This window comes from Berghia stephanieae, chromosome 11, assembly GCF_034508935.2.
Source record: "Berghia stephanieae isolate SIO BIC M18660-M18661 chromosome 11, UCSD_Bste_1.3, whole genome shotgun sequence".
Taxonomy (NCBI): domain Eukaryota; kingdom Metazoa; phylum Mollusca; class Gastropoda; order Nudibranchia; family Aeolidiidae; genus Berghia; species Berghia stephanieae.
This window is the reverse complement of record NC_088370.1, coordinates 19,759,705-19,767,204: the sequence shown is the minus strand read 5'-3', so window position 1 is coordinate 19,767,204 and position 7,500 is coordinate 19,759,705. Positions and strand designations below refer to the sequence as shown.

Sequence of the window (7,500 nt, the reverse complement as noted above, 5' to 3'; positions counted from 1 at the left end):
GGAATTCGACACCAAAAATTATCATCATTATCAATTGGTCAGTTAATCTTACATTAAATAAATTAATCAGTTAATCAGTCAACGAATCAATCCTTGGTTTTTCTGTACCATATGAAATATTCAAAATTTTTATTGCTGATGGAACTTGTCGTCATTTTAGCAATCTACAAAAATAAAAATATCCTCGCCATTTCATACTATACATACACACACACACACACACATACACATACACACACACGCGCACACACAGACAGACAAATGCGCACTCTCAGACACATAAACATATTAAAAGCAAATGTAAAAATTCCTTTATTCATCCCCATGGGGAAATTTGTCTTTTTAGGGTCTCTTCCTCGCCCAGTTCAATTCACGGCGCTGCACTGCGGCTGACGCCTGGGTTATTCAAGTCCTCCCTTGGAATAGACCCTCGAGACAAATTTCCCGTATGGGATGAATAAAGGGAATTTTTATATTATTTTATTTAAGAAACACTCAGTTCATTTCAAAGCCCTATTATTGATATGATGTGAGATGATATGGTATGAAAAACAATGACAAGTTAACCCGCTTCATAGTTTGGACTATAAAATCAGTTTATGCGGCTATGCGGTCTAGTGGTATGACATTCGCTTTCGGATCGAAAGGTCCTGGGTTGGAGCATAGTTGAGTCCTCTTTACTCACATTCTCTCACCGTACTCAGGTGTAAAATGAATACCTGGACGTTAACGGCGTTATCTCTGTCCGAAAAGATTATAATATCGCCTAACAGGCGTCATGTTACGTCCTTCATGTTAAGTGTTGCTGTTGGCCAGGGACCACTTGTAAAGCGCTTTGAGCACGTTTAGTGGACATTGCACTTTATAAAAGCTCAATTAAAAAAATAAATCCGCGGAAAACAGATTTTTCTCTTAAGATTCTTGTTATTTAATATCAGGGAGGCACACACATACATTTTTTATCTATAATGCTTTATCTATTATGACAATCTAATACATATAACATACTTCGTGTTTGATTGAAGAAGGCCAAAGACCGAAACGTCGTTTGTTTTGTGTTGTCCCCTTATATATTATGAGTCACATTTACTCACTTTATCTTTCTCTCCCAGACATTAAAAATTTGTTCTTTTTTCCCCTTTTCATATTATGACAGTTATGCTTTAACTCTCCCCTCACCAGACATTTTCAGGATTTTCCCCAAAACTTCACACCCAACTAACACAAAAAAAAAAGATTTTTTATCACTCAAACACAAAAGCAGTAAAGTTCTTGCGACACATATCTAATTTCTTTAGTAAAACATGTTCTACAACTCACTGTTCATTTTCTTTAAATTTCATCATGTACAAAAGAAATTTGAATAAGAAAAATGTTGGTTGTATCGTAACGAATGTGACGATTTTCCTATAGTTGGTAAGGAGAGGGTTAAGTATAGACATGAAAAAGCTGGGTTGGCGAAATGAATTTGGAGGTGTAGCCATACGCTACTACTACTACTACTACTACTACTACTACTACTACTACTACTACTACTACTACTACTACTACTACTACTACAACTACTTTTACCACCACCACCACCACTACTACTACTACTACTACTACTAATACTACTACTACTACTACTACTACTACTACTACTACTACTACTACTACTACACTACTACTACTACTACTACTACTACTACTACTACTACTACTACTACTACTACTATACTACTACTACTACTACTACTACTACTACTACTACTACTACTACTATACTACTACTACTACTACTACATACTACTACTACCACTACTACTACTACAACTACTTTACCACACACCACACCACTACTACTACTATACTACTACTACTACTACTACTACTACTACTACTACTACTACTACTACTACTACTACTACTACTCACTACACTACTACTACTACTACTACTACTACTATACTACTACTACTACTACTACTACTACTACTACTACTACTACTAATAATAATAATAATAATAATAATAATAATAATAATGATAGTAATAATAAATGTGTTTGGTTATCTGACCTGCTAATAGGTTTACCTTGCATCTAAGCTTTAGGCAGATGTTTAATTGCCTTAATTCTATATTTCCGGTAATGAAATTATTCCCGGCAAGCCATTCGCGTATTTATCCTATTAAAAAGAAGTCTCTACTTAATCTTTAATGTACAAGCCTAATCTCTTAGAGTTTCCAGGGTTGATCAAGGCCTTTAATTAAGTAACGAGGAAGTTATTTGCTTTGAGGGAAAAGAACATACCTGGATACTCATAATAATTCTAATGTAAGCAAGAATCCCCCCCCCCCCCCCCCCCCCCCCTCTCCCCCCCCCCCTTCCCCCCCCCCCCCCCCCCACTATTCAATGGCAAAAAAAAAAATAAAATTATAAAAATATAATTTATATGTATACTGCGACGTGTCTATATATGCAGGTCTGACATCCGAACGCACTAAGGGGCCTAGTTTAACATTGTTGTAATGGACGATATTTTGTGTCATTTTTTTAGATTTCCGTTACAACAATGAGCCCATAATGATTTGGGTTATCAGACCTGCAACTAAGTGCACGTCGGCATATTGTGAGGCAGCTGAATAGAAACGTAAAGCTACAAAGTAAATGAATAGGTTTATATAAGGAGAGAGAGAGAGAGAGAGAGAGAGAGAGAGAGAGAGAGAGTGTGTGTGTGTGTGTGAGAGATGAGATAGATAGTTAGATAGATAGATAGATAGAGAGAGAGAGATAGATAGAGAGATAGATAGATAGATAGATAGATAGATAGATAGATAGATAGATAGATAGATAGTTAGATAGATAGATAGATAGAGAGAGAGAAAGAGAGAGAGAAAGAGAGAGATAGATAGATAGAGAGAGAGAAAGAAAGAGAGAGAGAGAAAGAGAGAGAGAGCGAGAGAGAGAGAGAGAGAGAGAGAGAGAGAGAATGACAGGATGACAGAAAGAAATACACAAAGAGATGGAGATGTAGATAGATACACAGTCTATCAAACGAATGAAAGAAAATAATTCGAAAGACAGCTAAACATATGGACAAGAGAAAAGGTGGTGGGAATACTGGAGAGATATATAGAAAGAGAGAGACAGGGAGAGAGAGAGAGAGAGAGAGAGAGAGAGAGAGAGAGAGAGAGAGAGAGAGAGAGAGAGAGAGAGAGAGAGAGAGAGAGAGAGAGGAAAAGAGAGAGAGAAAGAAAGAGAGAGAGAGAGAGAAGAGAGAGAGAGAAAGAAAGAGAGAGAGAGAGACAGAGAGAGAGAGAGAGACAGAGAGAGAGAGAGACAGAGAGAGAGAGAGAGAGAGAGAGAGAGAGAGAGAGAGAGAGAGAGAGAGAGAGAGAGAGATTAGGAAAAAAGAAAAGTTCATCAACAATAAGTCAATCCACACACGCGTACACCTGGATTTCACACACACAAAAAAAAAAAAAAAAAAACAAACAGTTTTTTAATGCTGTGTTTTCTCTATTTCGTTTCACCACCATCTCTGGTTTCACATTTCAAACTACCTCATCTCCATGAGCGCTAAAATTACCATACACTCACAAAACACCTTTATCATTTATTTTATCTAGAAAACTTTTTCTTCATACATCGAGAGATTAAAATGATCAACTTCCTTTTCTACTAACAACATACGTATCCCATTATCTCTAAACGGTTTTATCTCGGAAGGAACTAGAAAATAAAAAGCTAGAGTTTTGAAATTAACAGGAAATGAAAGTGAGTAGAAAAGTGCCAGGAGACAATAGAACATATTAAAAAAAACTTCGCGGCGATGGGGCTCGAACCCACGACACTACTGTTAAGACTGTTACGACAACACCGCCTGGCCGTGAGAGAGTGCGCTCTACCGTTGAAGTCATCCATGCTTGAGTGGGTTCGACCTCCATCGTCGCGAAGTTTTTATAGATAGTATGCGCTTGACTAAGAAGCTGACAACATTGCCATCCGGAGGTATAACGGCCCAACACACAAAACTCTGTGTAACCATGAACTTTTATAGTCTGGATAAAATAGTTAAGTGAGAATTACTCATAAACGAGGATGGCAAAAAACAAAACAAAACAAAAAACAATAACAAATACCAGAGTCACGTAAACTTCATTCTATCTATTCTCTATTGTCTCCTGGCACTTTTCCACTCACTTCATTTCCTGTTTTTATCAACATAAGTGGCTGCTCCACATACTGTTCTGAGTTTGGAAATTAGCTGCTCTGAGTTAAAAGGGGCAACGCTTACTCTCCTAAAATGAAGAAATGTATTTCATTAGGATTCAATAGTCTGATGTCACGTCCAGCCAGCAACAAGCAGCATGGTTCTAAACAAAGAAAATCGGTACTTTTTATTCTCCACGCTAGCTAGAACTTTTTCATATGTCATGTGATCAGAACGTATAATAAAAGTCAAAACATGATCAGATTGAAAATGTTTTTCTCCTCTGGATACACTTTCATGCTAGTCGGAGATGTATTTCTTAAGGACGTCCGCCATAGTTCCAATAGTTTAGAACCTGTTACTAAGTTACTATGCGTCAAAACGAGGGAAGTGACGTCACGACTGTTGAAGCCTATTAAACAAAAAAGAAATATTGCTAAGCTTAAAATCAATCAATTTTAAACGTACCCACCCCGGCATGATATCAGTGATTCGGTTCTTTGTCATTGTTTTTAGCCAGCCATTTTATGAGTAGTTCTCACTGCACAAGCAGATTACAGATAAAATAAAATTGACGTCACTCAGCTCTTTGTTATTGTTTTTAGCTAGCCATTTTATGAGTAGTTCTCACTAAATTCTATCAATCAGACTATAGATAGAATGAAATTGACGTCACTCAGGTCTTTGTTATTGTTTTTGCCATCCACGTTTATGAGTAATGCTCACTGAACTGTATTAACCTGACTATAAACGTTCATGGATACACACAGTTTTGTGTGTTGGTCCGTTATAGACAGAATGCGCTTGGCCAAGGAGTTCACAACATTGCCATCCGGAAGTATAACGGACCAACACACAAACTCTGTGTAACCATGAACTTTTATAGTCTGGTTAATACAGTTTAGTGAGAACAACTCAAAAACGCGGATGGCAAAAACAATAACAAAGGCCTGAGTGACGTCATCTGCATACTATCTATACTTCCAGATGGCAATGTTATGAGCTTCTTCGACAAGCGCATACCATGTATAAACGTGAGGATAGTGTGTTTTGTCATTGCAAGACAGCACAGATGTGTGTTTTCTTCTTGTGCTGCTTTTAATTTTATTTTTTTGAAAACAAAGAGTGTGTCAAAGTGATATTCCATATCTTTTTCTCTTCAGTTTACGTTTGTATTTTAAAAAATAATTAAAGATGTTTAAGGGAAAATATATTACTATGTATTTTTATGCACTATGTGTTAAAACCTATGTCGGTCAAAGGCTTCTATTAGCCTGACTTACATCATTATCTATGAAACATTTTTTAAATGCCGACAATAAATAAATATTTGAATTGAATTGAATACAAAAGACATCAAATGCAGATGGAAAAAATATATAGAATAGGTGTGCACATTAGTTGTGATGGGATGCGTCAAGTAAATTGCTCACTAGTTTTGTACGCCAGATCAGTCGTACCAATATTCATGACTATGTGTAACTTTAAACGTTTTTATTCTGATTGATATAACTTAGTGAGAACGAATCACCCAACTGGTGATTAAAAAAGAAAAGCAATCAAAATTTTTTTTAATAAAAAAAAATGCAAGCAAACCAACCCCCCCCCCCCCCCAAACGACAACAGCAAAAGAAAACAAAACGCAACGAAACACAACAAAACAAAAACATCTTTAAAAAGAGCAAGAAAAGAAAAATAATGTACGAGAAAATTATACTCATAATTGCTACCCCCACGCCCCCCCCCCCCCCCACCCCTTTTAATGTCAAACAGATGTACTCATCATCAAGCAAGCAAGCACACGCGCTGCGTACGTTTAGCCAATCCCAAATTGAATTTAAAACTCCCAACGGCACTTAAACTGTATGTTGGTTGTACCGTTGTACCGCCCATTTTCTTTAATTTATTTACCTTCCCGACTGGAACTGGGTCGGTGGTAGTCGGTAGTAATCGGTAGTAGTTAGTAGTAGCCGGTACTCGGGACACGCGATAAGGTAGTTCGAAGATGACGTCACTCAGGTCTTTGTTATTGTTATTACCATCCTCGTTTATGAGTAATGCTCACTGAACTGTATTAACTCGACTATAAACGTTCATGGATACACACAGTATTGTGTGTTGGTCCGTTATAATTCCGGATGGCAATGAGCTTCTTAGCCAAGCGCATACTATCTATATACCTAATTGGATTCAGTAGTTTGATATCACGCCGCCCGGCAACGGCGGCCATCTTGGTTCTAAACAAAGAAAATCATTTCTTTTTATTCTTCATGCTGGCTAGAACTTTTCATATGTCTTATGATCAGAATGTATAAAAGTCAAAACATGATCAGATTTATAATGTTTTTCTCCTCTGGAAACACTTTTATGCTCGTCGAGGAAATATTTCATAAGGGCGTCCGCCATTGTTCATTTAGTTTAGAACCAGTTACTAAGTTACTATGCGTCATTACGAGGGAAGTGACGTCACAACTGTTGAAGCCTATTACGTCTCTATGTCTAACTCAAGCAAGTTCGTGGAGTATGTGAAATATTATAACGAAAGAGTGAAAATGGAGAGGCTTCGTATGGGAACAAAACAGACAATGGACGTTTCGGGCACAAACCCTTCGTCAGCACAACAATACACAAATTAAAGTGGAAAACAAGTAAAATAAAATGCAAAATAACTCGTATCGTCCGTACTGTTTCATTCATACTGCAACCACCATTGAGTACAGACGAAACAAGTTATTTTGCATGTTATTTTATTTGTTTTCCACATTAATTTGTGTATTGCTGTGCTGACGGACGCAGGATTTGTACCCGAAACGTCCATTGTCTGTTTTGTTCCCATACGAAGCCTCTCCATTTTCACTCTTTCGTTATAATCGTTATCATCTTGTCAAATAAAAAACCCCAAAAAAAACAAACTCTCAAACCCGGGACTTCGCGAATTAACGTGGATGATTAGGCGCTATATAAATTCATTATTTCTTAATTATTTATTTATTATTATTACATTTATCTGGCCAATATTTTTATAGGAACAAAGAAGAAAATATGTGTTATAATTCATAGTTATAATCATTTTAGCTTTGAAACGACTATCCTGGTGTCTTATGAATTCTGACACAATAATAATATGTAATGAGTGACAAAATCAGACACACTTTTTCAGATCTTTATCACATGATAAAACGTAGATATGTAAAAATTGAGGTACTACTTTGCACAAAGGGAGTAAGAAATTAGAATGATTTGAAAAGGACTTAAATAAACTTCGGACATTAACCCTTCCTTACCAGCCATTATTTGAATTTCC

General features: G+C 36.7%; 1 protein-coding gene across 1 annotated transcript in view; it reads right to left on the bottom strand.

Moving 5' to 3' along the window:
- LOC144957276 (tubulin alpha-1D chain-like) overlaps positions 1-7,500 on the bottom strand; it is a 27,158-nt gene that overhangs the window by 18,497 nt on the left and 1,161 nt on the right. The gene's annotated exons all lie outside the window — the stretch shown is intronic.